General features: G+C 37.0%; 1 pseudogene; it reads right to left on the bottom strand.

Annotated features, from left to right (window-relative positions):
* LOC143641355 (coiled-coil domain-containing protein 102B-like) overlaps positions 1-15037 on the bottom strand; it is a 160212-nt pseudogene that overhangs the window by 84653 nt on the left and 60522 nt on the right.

Raw genomic sequence — 15037 nt, 5'->3', positions numbered from 1 at the left:
CAGTAATGGCAGATTTTAGCCAGACACCAGGAAAGAAAACACCCAAACTGCAAAGGCTGAAGTAAAACTATCCCTACTCACTGATAAAGATCTTATATATGGAAAACACCAAGAACAACAACTGAAAACCAACAAAAGACCATTAAAAATATCTTATTGATAAACAAATCCAGCAAAGTTGTAGGGAACCAGGTGAACACATGTAAATTACTTATCCTTCTATGCCTGAGCAAAGAACCATCCAAAAATTAATTAAAAAACAAATCCTATTTCCAGTACCATCCTAAAAAATAAATTATGTGGAAATAAATTTAAACAAGGCAGTGAAAATTTATACACTGAAAATGATAATCCATTGCTAAAATAAGTGGAAGTGACATCCCATATTCACAGGTAAGAACACTTAATATTGTTAAACCATCAGTACTCCCCAAAGTACTCTGCATCTTCAGTGCAGTCCCTATCAAAATCCCACCAGTCTTTGTTTGCAAAAGTGACAATGCTGATCCTCAGATTCACATTAATATTTTTGTTTCATAAAATTTATTTTTTATTTTCTATTTTTAATTGCTTTTATTTTTAAATACATGACAGTGGAATGCATCACAATTCTTATTACACATATAGAACACAATTTTTCATATCTCTGCATATAAAGTATGTTCACATCAATTATGTCTTCATACATGTACTTTGGATAATGATGTCTATCACATTCCACCATTATTGCTAACCCCCTGCCCCTTCCCTTCCCCTCCCACCCCTCTGCCCTATCTAGAGTTTATCTATTCCGCCCATGCTCCCTCTCCCAACCCATGACTCCCAACTATGAGTCAGTCACCTTATACCTATAGGATATATAAAGAACTCAAAAATCTAAACACCAAAAAAAAAAATAAAAAATAACCCAATCAATAAATGGGCCAAGAACATGAACAGAGAGTTCTCAGAAGAGGATATTCAATCAATCAACAAATACATGAAAAAATGTTCATCATCACTAGCAATTAGAGAAATGTAAATCAAAACTACTCTAAGATACCATCTTACTCCTGTCAGAATGGCAGCTATTACGAAAAAAAACAACAATAAGTGTTGGCAAGGATGTGGGGAAAAAGGCACACTCATATACTGCTGGTAGGACTGCAAGCTCGTGCAGCCAATATGGAAAGCAGTATGGAAAATCCTTGTAAAACTGGGAATGGCACCACCATTTGACCCAGCTATCCCTCTCTTTGGTCTATACCCAAAGGACTTAAAAACAATATACTACGGGGACACAGCCACATCAATGTTTATAGCAGCACAATTCACAATAGCTAAACTGTGGAACCAAACTAAATGCCCTTCAGTAGATGAATAGATTAAAAAATGTGGCATATATACACAATGGAATGTTACTCAGCAATAAAAGAGAATAAAATAATGGCATTTGCAGGTAAATGGATGCAGTTGGAGAAGATAATGCTAAGTGAAGTTAGCCAATCCCCCCCTCCAAAAAAAAAAAAAAAAACCAAATGGCAAATGTTTTCACGTTAATTTTTAACAGGGCTGGATTTCCAAAATGATACTGAAAACAGAAGAGCAAAAACTGGAAAATTTAACACTTCCTGATTTCAAAACTTTCAACAAATGAATAACAATCTAAAAAGTGTAGGTACTCACAGAAAAATACATATGCCAACATAATGGAATTGCATCCAGAAATAATCCTATCCATCTATGGGCAAATTGTTTTTTAAAAGATGCCAAGATCATTTGAAGGCAGAAAGAATAAACTGTACAAAAATTGGTGCTGAGGCAACAGAATATCCACATGCAAAATAATAGCTATAGTGCAATCTCACACCATATGCAAAAATTAACTAAAGTGGATCAATGATCTAAATATAACAGGAAAAAATGCAGACGTCTTGGAAGAGAACATAGGGATAAATCTTGGATTCAGCAATGGATTCTTAGATGAGAAAACACAAACAATGAAAGGAAAAAATAGATTGGGATTCATCAAAATGCAAAACAGCATTCACTGAAAGACACTACTGAGAAAGTAAAAATATAGCATAAAACTGGGAGGAAATGTTCACAAGTCATATATCTTACCATAGCTTGGTGTTCAGAATATATGAAGAATTCATATAATTCAACAGAAAAACTACAAACAGCCCAATACACACAAAGTGTTTAAGTGTAATTTCTGCATAGAAGGTGTACAAATGCCAATATGCAAGCAAAAGTGGGCTTAATGCCATTAGTGGTGACTGCCAGGGCTGGGAGGAGGAGCAGGTCCATACAGCTCCCTGGGGGGTTCCTTTTGGAGCAATAAACATGCTTTTTGAATTAGGTAGAGGTGGTGGTTACTCAATGTGAAAGTAGTTAATGTCACTAATTTTTCAGTTTAAAATAATTAATTTTATGTTCTGTGATTTCAATTGAGTAAAAAGTCAAAAATAATAAATGGTTCAGGTCGGTTCAAATTGCTTGGGTTTTTATTAATGTAGTTTTAATTTAAAAAATTAAAAGAAAACTTTTGTGACTACAGTTTTATGACCTCTTAACTTGAAATGTAAATATTTTTCTTATCCTTTAAATCAAAAAATCAATTTTATGCAAATTACTAATCATGCTTTAATAAATAGTGGGTTATTGCTAGTTTTGTATGCTAGTCATATCAAAAGCAGAAAGACATCATTTTGTACTTGAATGTAATAATTTATATTGTGAAATTTCATGAAATTATAAAACAAAATATGAATGATTAAAATGTCAAAAATTGCATTTTAAATTGATATGGGACACCATATCATTTGTCTGGTACACATAGAAATTTTAAAGGATAATATGAGACTCCAATAATATTAAAGATTTATAGCATTTGCCTTGTTATGCAAATAAATGGGAGATGTAGGAATTAAAGATTAAGATATATATTCACATTTATGTAATGAAAATGGAAGTATAAATGCATGAATGGACTTATCCACTTGACACATTTATAAGCATATGACAAACACTGCAGTAGGGACTGAGTTTTAATATTAAACATTTTACAAAACAAAATAAATGTATTTGAAGCCAAAGTTACTGAACAAAGTAAATATAATGTCATTCCTTGAATCTGGAACCATCAGTAGCACATCAATTAGGAACTGATTTGACAGGCTTTCAACTTTTAAATTAATTCATCATTTTCCTTAGACACATCAATTACTGCCCTGCTGCATTAGCTTTCTGAAAGTGACCCATTATGTGACCTAAATGAAGAGATTCAGTAGCTGAGTTCATCTAAGAAAACAAGCTTCCAAATCATTTCATGAGAGGCACGTTGACTAGTTCACAGAGTTTTACCCACAAGAATACTGACCATTTTTTCCCAATAACTTCTCATTTAAAAATAATATAATTCGCAATAGAAGGGAAAGAGAGTATGCATCAACAGAAGAATTATGGTATCATAAATGCAAGAGATAGAGGTCTACATGGAATAAAGCAAATCAGCATTTGTCATAGATATCATATCAAAAATAACTAACGGCTGAGAGTTGCAATTCTACTGATCTGCATTACCCAAACCTTGGGACTTGTCTTGATAAATATTAGGTCATGCATTTTGGTTATTATGTCTTCTTCTCTCTAGTGGTCACAAAACCCACTGGTTATTTTCTTTCTTCTGATTTGTCTTCTCACAGTTATTCTCTGTCCTGGAAGCTCAAAGTGAATAACCGGAAGAAAATGAGGGTAAGAGTGTAAGACTCTAGGATCTGAGCAGCCAAAGACCCAAGATTCTTTTTTCCTTGCCCCACACCCTGGGAAAAATGGTTGGCTTTAACTCCAGGATTACCATTTGTTCTTGAAACTCCCTTTTGTCTATGCCTGTCCACTCTGTTAGCTTTGGGTATCCATTCATACTGACTTCTAGAGCCCATTTTCCTCTCAAAGCAAATCTATGAAAAGCCGTTCAACTTCTTCTTCCAGTATTATGATCCAGGTACCACTTTATGGCTGGCCTTATACTACAAATTCCTTCATTCCTTGGCTGTTTTTAAAGCCTACTGTGAGAAAGAAAGTGTGTAAAATGGAAGTGCTGCTGACCCTGCTGAGGTGCACCTGGCTCTGTCACACATGGTCCCTCTTGGCCCGTCCCAGGCATTCAATGTTATCAACTTCTGGTCTTGAACAGGGGTTCTGCAGCTGTATCTCACACAGATTACCGCTCCAGACCTCTCTGCATACCTCTCATGAATGAAAAATATTTTCCACATATTTAAAAGCTTATGATTTTTTAAAAATGCAACAGGAAATTATATGGCCTAACTTATATTAATATATTCACAATCTTGACATTTACAAAAAAATATTTGCCCATTCCTAGTCCAAAGTAACACTCCCTAAGGGTTTGTTGATGTGTTACTATATAAAGGGTTATTAAACAAATATCAAATAATTATCAAGAAAAATTATGAGGGGCTGGAGTTGTAGCTCAGTAGTAGAGTTCTTGTCTCACACGTGAGGCACTGGGTTCAATTCCTAACACCACATAAAAATAAGTAAATAAAATAAAGTTCCATCAACAACTAAAATTTTTTTAATTAAAAAAAAAGAAAAGAAAAATTATGAGCGACGTTGAGATGCTCAATATAGATTTCTTGTAATTGTGTCTAATAAATTCCTCCAGGTAGTATTTGCTGATTTTATATAGCCCAGGAACTTTGAATATCTTTATGCTTTATTGTATACAATATATAGATAATCCATAGCAATGCAAATTAATCTCATCCATACACTTGCAGGGGATTTTTTTCTGACATCGTACCTTACTACATACTATCAAAGAGTCAATTTTTCATCTGTTAAGCACTTTTTTCTTTCAGCATCCTTTTATGCCTCAATTTCTAATATTTACAATCTAATTTGAACTGATTCAGATAACTTAATGATTCCTTTGTCGAGTAATGAGTTAAGTAAAATAACTGACATGTTCATTTTATGTTTGTATAATATTATAAGTTAATCTTTAAAATACATTTATTCTATTATATAGACATGCTATTGTACCAACATAATAAATATGTATTATAATCATAGCATAGAAATTCAAAAAACAAGAGCTAAAAAATAGCATTAGTAGTTTCTTTTCACACCACAATGTGACATGTACACACCATTTTCTATATTGCTACAATTTTTGATATACTTAAACTTTTTAGTCACTTGGATCTTAAACGAAAGGTAAGAACATTTTCTAAAAGAGAGTTTAGATTATTAAGTTCAGATTTTATGAAATATACTGAAAAATTTTTAAATACTAAATCTTATCAACTATTCCAATAGGATTATTTCTGTATATTCATAAGTATAGGTAGATTTCTAAAATATTTTGCATGAAATTAATATTTTAATAATCATGCATCACCAACATAATTTCCTAATGCCTGTGCATCCAAAGTTTCAAGTATACCCAATTGTTTTCTATTTAAAATATACACCTTGATTTACTAATGTTTTTATAAAGTTAGTTCTCCTTCATTCTTATTATCATTTAAAATGAGGGCTCTGAGGCGGATTCAAGATTGCAAGCTAAAGGGAGGCTGCATTCTGTGTCATTCGAGAACTAGGATTCAAGTAGTGGGAATACTGTTTCTTTGCAAGTGATAAAGGACTTCCAACAGCTGCTCCCATACAGGACACCTGGCCACTACCCATGCTCAGGAACTCCAGCTTCCATCCTGGGTGGACCCCCATTTACCAATGTGGGATTTCCCCTAGTCACCTCCATCTTGGGACTCTACAGCTGCCATAGTCCTCTACACATGGTAGCCTGCCTAAACCTAGGGACATCATACAGGATCTGGAAGCAACCATCAGCCACAACACTGCACACCACAGAGCTGCATCTCTGAACACATGGCTCAACGCCACAGCCTAGCCCCACCCGACCCAACATCCTATCACTGAAAGCAGCTGTTTTCATCTTGGGACACCTTTGTTACCATCTTTAGCTGGGTCAACTCCTTGTTTGGAACACTGGCTGGACAGATACCAAGTTGGGGAACTCCCCCCCACTCCCTGGCAGCCACTAATTCCATGCAGTGACTGCCCAATATAAAACAGCTCTCCATGACAGGTGTGCAGCCCCCAGAGCTCATCCCACAAGATCTCCAGAGAGAAAGGTTCCTGATTGGGAACTAGAAAAGGAGAGCATGAGTGAGATACAGTTTAGAGACTAAATTAGAGACCAGGAATTATGAGGTCCACAGTGATATAGAGAGAAGACCAAGCACCCATATCACACAAGCAGGCTCCACAGAAGGTCTCTGTGGTACAGTCTCCCATCAGGGACTACAAGTAATATACCTCACCTCCAGGAGCCATACCCCTGAGACCAACCCTCCCACCCTAATAACTTTCATAATTCTGAGGGTGGAGATACCAGGAAACAACAGAGAACCCCACCTATTGCATATGAAGGGAAGCTGGAAAGATACTTATATCCAACCAAAACAATCCTTGTATCTTCCTTCGAGATATCTCTCTCTCTCCCTCCCTCCCTCTCCCCCCTCCCCCCTCCCTCCCTCTCCTCCCACCCTCATATCCCCAACATTTGTGAAACCAAGTACTTTTCAAGAATAGGGTACTACTGGGAAATCTGAATAGTATATTACAGTGATGTTGTATATTCTTTTATCTCCTATTTTTACATTACTTACTTTTCTTTTTTTTTTTTTTCTTTTCCATACTTTTTATTGGTGCATTATAGTCGTACATAATGGCAGGGGGTTTTGTTACATATTAATACATATACACAACTTAATAATATTATTTGGCCAATGTCTCTTCCCAGTATTTTCCCCTTTTCTTCCCCTCTCCCATATCCCTTTCCTCTACTCTACTGATCTCCCTTAAATTTTTAGGTGATTCCACCTGCTCCATGCTCTTTCTAGTTTTTCTGAAGCCAGCAGAAGAGATGTGCTATGACTACAGAAAGAGGAAATCACATTGTTGCCAGAGGGCTCACCTACACTCAGGTCTCTTAAAGTACTGGATTACCAATCATAGGAGGCTATGAAATTGCCTTCTTAAAGGCTTTAAATATAAAGGCAATTACTCATATGTGGGGGATGGTGTCTCCCATCTTCACCTATCCAATGCTTAGATACCAGTCATTGGCTACACTTACCAAAAATGTTGGCTAAAGCAATTGCATGATGTTTCATTGGGAGAATGGAAAAGTACCATGATTAAACCATGATTTGTACCAGGGCTGTATGAATCTGTGGCAGAGATTAGAAGGAACTGAGTTCCAACCACTGGCCCAAAATATGTGCATTGCTAGACAAAGTGCCCCGCTCCCAGTTCACCTTCCCTCATTCAGCCTGAAGGGTCTGGAAAGCCAACGTATTTCAGACTTCTGTGATCCTGACCCCCCACAGTAACAAGTACATTTTACATCATGAATCAGAACCTACAATCACGCACACAAATATATATTTCATGAAACAATGTTGCAAGTATGTACTTTGATACTTCATATTCTATTGTAAACTGGATCCATTTTGTTTTTTAAAATGTCAGTCATGACCTGAATTTTTTTTTAATTAATTTTTATTGTAGGTTGTTCAAAACATTACATAGTTCTTTATATATCATATTTCACACTTTGATTCAAGTGGGATATGAGCTCCCATTTTTACCCCATATACAGATTGCAGAATCACTTCAGTTGCACAACCCTTACTTTTCTTAATATTTATGTTTCTTTGTTTTTTGTACTCTACTGTCTTCCCACTTGTCTCCCCAAATCACTTTCTGTCTCTTCTTTTGTTACTCACCAACTTCTTTAGATTCTTCTTTCATGCTTTCTAAGATCTAATAACTCTATATCCTCACCTTCTACCCCCTCACCATCTCATCCTACACCTCACCCGCAGTTCTCTGTCCACCATCAAAAACTGTAGAACTTTTTGTAAACATATTTATATTATATATAATAATTAAACTTACCATTTCTGTATATTGTGACAAAACCCTAAATGTCTAATATTGTCAAAATGGCCATACTATACAGATTTAATGCAACTCCAATCAAAATCTCAATAACATTGCTCATAGAAATAGAAAAAGCAGTCATGAAATTCATCTGGAAAACAAAGAGACCCAGAATAGCTAGTTATCCTTAGCAAGAAGAGTGAAGCAGGTAGCATCACTATACCAGACCTTAAACTTAATAAGAATTCTATAGCACAAGAAATAAAATCAAGAATCAACAAATGGGATGAATTCAAAATAAAAAGCTTCTTCTCAGCAAAATAAACAATCGGTGAGGTGAACAGAGAGCCTACAGAATGGGAGCAAATTTTTACCACACATACACAAGACAGAGCACTAATCCCTAGGATATATAAAGAACTCAAAAACCTTAACACCAAAAATACAAATAACCCAATCAATAAATGGGCCATGGAACTAAACAAATATTTCTCAGAAGATGATATATAATCAATCAACAAATACAATCAGTCAACAAATATATGAAAAAATGTTCAACATCTCTAGCAATTAGAGAAATGCAAACCAAAACTACTTTTTCATCTGACTCCAGTCAGAAAGGCAGCTATTAAGAATAGAAACAACAATAAATGTTGGCGTGGATGTGGAGAGAAAGGCAGACTCACACATTGCTGATGGGATTGCAAATTGGTGTAATCAATATGGAAAGCAGCATGGAGATTCCTTGGAAAACTGGAAATGAAACCACCATTTGACCCAGCTATCCCACTCCTCAGTTTATACCCAAAGGACTTAAAAACAGCATGCTATAGTAATATAGCCACATCAATGTTTATAGCAACACAATTCACAATAGCCAAATTGTGGAACCAACCTAGATGTCCTTCAGTAGATGAATAGATAAAGAAATGTGGTATATATACATGATGGACTATTACTCAGCATTAAAAGAGAATAAAATCATGGCATTTTTCATGTAAATGGAAGGAGTTGAAGAATATTATACTAAGTGAAGTAAGCCAATCCCAAAAAAACAAACACCAAATGTTTTCTCTGATATGAGGATGCTAATCCATAATGGGGATGGGAAGGAGAGCATGGAAAGAACTGAGGAACTTTAGATAGGGCAAAGGGGAGGGACGGGAAGAAATGGGGAAGCGGGATAGAAAACCTGGTGGAATGAGGTGGACATCTTTACCCCAAGTACATTTATAAAGATATGAATGGTGTGACTCTACTTTATATACAACCAGAGACATGAAAATTTGTGCTCTATATGGGTACTATAAATTGAAATGTGTTCTTCTGTCATATACAACAAATTACAATAAATAAATAAATTTTAAAAAATAAATAAATAAAATGAGGGCTGTATTCTGAGAAGAGTATTCAATACTGCCTCCAAAGTTCTCTTGTGTGAGTCATTGTTCTCTGATGCCTCACTACTACTACTTTCACTGACAACAGAATAGTATCACTATTTCCAATATTCACAAGGAATCAAAAGATGCAAAGATTTTTCTACAAAAAAATATAGTGGTGGTTTATGCTTTAAAATTAATTACTGCTAGAATGATGATTTCCCAATATGAAAAGTTCTTTGTGCCACTATTTTTTGTAAATTGTAGAAGATTGAAAAAATAGAAAATTACTCAAAGATAGTCTATTAAAGCAATTACCAAATGGACATTAAAGAGATAATATCACATGAAGAATAATATTTTTTTTAATTAGTAGTTCCATTTAAAATTGAGAGGCATTTTTAAAACAATAGTATGTTTTCTAAAACATTGACATTTTTAAAACATTTCCTGTAACACTAAACTAAATTTAAAAAGTAAAAAAAAAACAGGGTGAAATATGCTTTTTGAATTATAGGGATATATAAAAATTTTATTGAACATTAAGATTAATAAAACTCAAAGATTTTTAAAAATTCATTGATATGAAGATTTCGGGTTTTGGGGGTTTTTTTTGGTTTTTTTTTTTTTTTTTTTTTTTTTTTTTTGGTGCTGGGGATTGAACCCAGGGCCTTGTGCATGTGAGGCAAGCAGTCTACAAACTCTATCATCATCCCTGATATGGAGATTTCTATAAGAAGCAAGTAGTTTCAGTTTCAGTCAGCCACAGACATTCAGCAAGTGTGAGTAGATGTAAATGTCATGTGGTAAGAAACCTCATATATTTTTGAGAGAGCAATAATTGTGTGATGTTTACTGCAGTGTTCCTCCCCTGCCAGCACTCACTTGTGTAGAACATTCATACACACATATAGACACATTACTCACGTACATGAGTCTACACACAAGCCTCATGTGGTCCACACTCACATACAGGGATGTATAGAGAAGAAACAGATATGATGTTCCTACTCATGATTGATTGGTAGGTAGGTAGGTAGATAGATAGATAGATAGATAGATAGATAGAGCGAGCAAGCCATCCTATTGTGCTGATGTTAAAACTACAGTCTGGCTTTGTTTTACAACTGAATCTACATTATTCCCTGGACTTTGGTATGTTTTTGGAGAATTCTGATTTATTTAACATTTCAGGACATATAAATATTGATATTTTGGACTTCCACGAGGCACCAAGGCTTTTGACCAGCAACTGCTACATGAAAAGTAATTCTTTTGGTTCCTCTTTTGGTTCTTTTGCAGTAAGTCTGAATTCTTAATGAAGAGAGTAAAATTCACCAAAACTCTCTGTTACCATCACCATAATATAAACTTAAGCAATTGTACAATCTTTTAAATGATGAGCACACCCACTGATTTGGAAGGTCTGAGTCTTCTAAAATACTCACAGTCACCAACTTCCGCCTGGTTTGAAAGAACTATATTGGTTCCAAAGAGTGCAGATCTGGCTACAGTGGGTCTTTATGAAAGAACACATCACCTATGACTGCTCCTAAGAGTCCCTGTTAACCCTCATATTTCTTAACTGGCACATTTCATGTTGTGACATTTCTGCATAACTAGAAAGATGTCACAATTAAACACAATTAAATAGAATGTATTTCTTCTTCATCTATGTTTCAGTTAGACTTCATTCTTAGCAATAAACACAATGAGTCATTGATTATCAATTATGTATGTGTGTCCCTATGTAAACTCCAAACTCATGCTGCAGAGGGACAGTGATCCATTCATCTTCCCATTATCCCTCTAGAGCAGTTGCTGACACAGAAAATACATGAACAAATGCTTGTCCTCTTTCAATGAATCAAATAGGAAGACAAATTTGGATAACGAAACCACATTCTATAAATGATAAAATATTGTGTGATTTTAGAAGTAGAAATCTGCAAAATAATTCTCTATAGATTTATTAGTTATATGTATTTCAGTATGTCACATGCCATTAAGATGGTTCATGAGTCTGTATCATACAAACTAATGATCACTGACAACGACATTTGGCTTTAAAAATTTGTATTGTCAAGTCATGAGCAATACATCCTTACAATCATAAAAGAACTGAACAGTTACATCAAATTAAATTTTTCTGGTCACTTTGCTCTTAGAGTTTGTATGAGTATGAATTAGTTATATAAATCAAAAACATGAACTTATACATTCACTTTTCAAACTGTTAAAAATACTGAGTGAAAAATAGATTTGAACATTAACATTCTATAGATGTTTTAATAGGAAAAAATAGAAGTAGTATGTATTTGGTAGCAAATTGATAGTCAATGACACAGATTTTTAACTATAGTTCTGTCACTGAAAGTACATTTAAACATCTGTAAATTATTTATCAAAAAGAAGGACTTGTTATTTCTTAATATCTTCATCCAAAATTCGTCACAATGTTTCATCTGAATATTACTGCTATCTATCAAAATGAGGAAAAGTTCAAGCTATCATTTATTAGAGGGCAAAATGGGAAGTTAAGACTTAGCGTGGACTGGTGAAGGCAGCAGGTGCCCAGGCGTCAGAGGGGAGCACAGAAGGAGGGAATAGGTGCTTCCCGGAGCTCCCTACCTTGTTCTTTTCCTGTAGTTCACTGTAGGATGTCTTGAAATCAGGACCTTGAAAACTTTCACTTAATCTGCTTTTCCTGTCCAGGAGCTTTTCCATTTCTTTCACCTGGACCTTTAGCCTTCTATTTTCTCTCTCCAATCTTTGTTTTTCAGTTTCTAGTAACTCTCTCTTGTCCCATTCCAATGTATTTTCAGCCTGTATTCTCTCTAGCTAAACACAGAGAACACAAAGAAGCAGCATGTGACACATGTAATTGTCAAAAGAGCACAAAGAAGCAGCATGTGATGGACAGCAATGTCCATCTCTCTCTCTCTCTCTCTCTCTCTCTCTCTCTCTCTCACACACACACACACACACACACACACACACACAAAATGTTCAGGACATGTTCATTTAAGGAACTTTAAAAAGAAAATTCTACTTGTTTGAAAACTTGAGTAAAATACAAAAGCCCTATGTAAACATTCCTATCATCTTGTCTCATGTTACTAACTTTGGACCTTATTTGTCTATTAAACGTATCAAGGGAAAAACAAAAACTGTTGACTTTTTGCCCGAAATTCCCATTCCCAATGATGGAATTCATCATCACTGGGCAGGCCCTATAAGAAATGCTTAAAGTTCAACATCTGGAAATGAAAAGATGATAACTACCATCATAAAATCATATTAAAAAATACTCATTGGCAAAGTGGATACAAAAGAAGGAGAAGAATCCAACCTTATCACTGAAGAAAACTACGAAGTTGCAAAAATAAAGAATAAGATGGAAAGGAAAGATAATATACAAAATAATACAAAACAATTAAAATGGTTAGAAAGTGGTAAATATTTGCTTAGTTACCTCAAATGTAAATGAAATAAATTCCTAAGTCAAAAGGTATAGATCAGTCAAATGGATTTTAAAAAGAATCAAGCATGCATTCCCCTAAGAAACTCTACCAGAAGAGCCACTCATGGACTAAACGTAAAAGGTTGGGAAAAGAGTCTCCATACAAAGGCAAATCGCAAGCAAGGAAGAGTAGCTGTATTTACAGCAGATAAAATAGACTTTAAGTCCAAAACTGTAAAAGAAAACAAGAGCACTACATAATGACAAAGGGATCAATTCAATAAGAGGAAATAATAATTAGAAACATATGTGTACCCAATAACAGAATTAAATAAAGCAAATGCAATTATACCTAAAGGGAAAGATAGACAGACTCAAATATAATGATATTTGGGGATTTTAATACCCCTCCCACATCAACAGACACACCTAGACAAAAAAAAAGTCAATAAATAAGAGGGTTAAGTTAAAAAAATTAACAAACATCAGAGTTAAGTGACACTATTCACCAAATGGGCCTAACAGAACACTGCATCCAGCAGCTCCAGAATTCATATTCTTCTAATCAGCACAAGGTACATGCTCCAGGATAGACCAAAAAAAAAAAATTGGTCTCAAGAAGTTCACAACAAATCAAAACATTGCATGTGTTCTGTGGCCACCATGGAATAAAACTAGAAGTCAATAGTAAAATTTAAATATTGTGTGTGTGTGTGTGTGTGTGTGTGTGTGTATGTGTATGAAATAAACAAGCTCCTGACTTACCAATGAGTCAATAAAGAAATCAAAATATACATTCAAAAATTTCTTGAAATTAATGAAAATGGAAAAATCAAATACCCAAACCTATCTGATACACCAAAAGCCATATTAAGATGGAGGTTTATAGCTATTAGCAACTCAGCAAAGAAAGAGAAAGATTACAAATAAACAACAACATAACTTAAGGAACTATAAAAGAAGTAACAAACCGAACTCAAAATGAATCGAAGGAAATAATAATGATCAGAACAGAAATAAATGAAAGAGACTGAAGGAAAAAAGGAAAGAAAAGGAAGCACAAATCGTAAGTGAAACCAAGAGATGGTTTTAGAAAAATAAACAAAGTTGATGAATCCTTAGACAGGATAACAGGAAGAAAACAGGCCTGAACCGGCAAAATCATAAAGGAAAAGACAGACTTCCAGTGGTGCCAGTGACAAAGGACCTTAGGGACTACTATGAACAAGTGAGTGTCAACACATCCGAGGGCCTGGAAGAAGGGCCAAGTTTCCGGACACCTGTAACCTGCAAAAACCGTTACCATGAAGACAGAAACCCCAAGGACCCATAACGGGAAGCAGGGATAGCTCAGTAGTGAAGAGCGCTGCAGAACCTGCCCAGAACCTCGGGCCGGCGGAGGCACAGCGCGGAGGCAGAGAGGAGCCCAGGCAGAGAGGAGCCCAGGCAGAGAGGAGCCCAGGCAGAGAGGAGCCCAGGCAGAGGGCGGAGGCAGAGGGCGGAGGCAGAGCGCCGAGGCAGAGAGGAGCCCAGGCAGAGCGGAGCCCGGAGGCAGAGCGGAGCCCGGAGGCAGAGCGGAGCCCGGAGGCAGAGCGGAGCCCGGAGGCAGAGAGGAGCCCGGAGGCAGAGAGGAGCGCGGAGGCAGAGAGGAGCGCGGAGGCAGAGAGGAGCGCGGAGGCAGAGAGGAGCGCGGAGGCAGAGCGGAGCGCAGAGGCAGAGCGCGGAGGCAGAGCGCGGAGGCAGAGCGCGGAGGCAGAGCGCGGAGGCAGAGCGGCGCGGCCCAGCCCTGGGCACCGCCTTCCCCGGGGGCCACTCCTCCCTCGGGCCAGGCGAAGGAACCCTGAACCGCGATTACAGAAAAGCCCGCGGAGCTGCGTGGACACAGCTGACCCGGCGAGAGCGCCCTGGGGGCGGCGGCCCGGTCCGGCCACGACACCACTGTGGAGCGGCTCCCCGGAGCCAGCGCCGTCCCCTCGCAGCTCGGCGGCTGTGGAAGGGGGCCGGGGACCCGAGGACAAAGTGACCAGTCTCCAACCAGAAACTCCCACGGGGCGCCTGTACCAGAGAGACTGAGGCGGACACGGCCTCGGGATCCCTAGGGAAAGTTCCCCGCCGGCCGCTCCCGGAGGGCGCGCGCCTGGCCTCTCCCTGCGGCGCATGCGCAGCTGCTCCGGGCGGCCCTGCCCTCGCAGGTAGTTTTAGATTT

The sequence above is a fragment of the Callospermophilus lateralis genome, unplaced genomic scaffold, assembly GCF_048772815.1.
Source record: "Callospermophilus lateralis isolate mCalLat2 unplaced genomic scaffold, mCalLat2.hap1 Scaffold_98, whole genome shotgun sequence".
NCBI classification, from domain to species: Eukaryota; Metazoa; Chordata; class Mammalia; order Rodentia; family Sciuridae; genus Callospermophilus; species Callospermophilus lateralis.
This window is presented reverse-complemented; position numbering and strand designations above follow the sequence as displayed.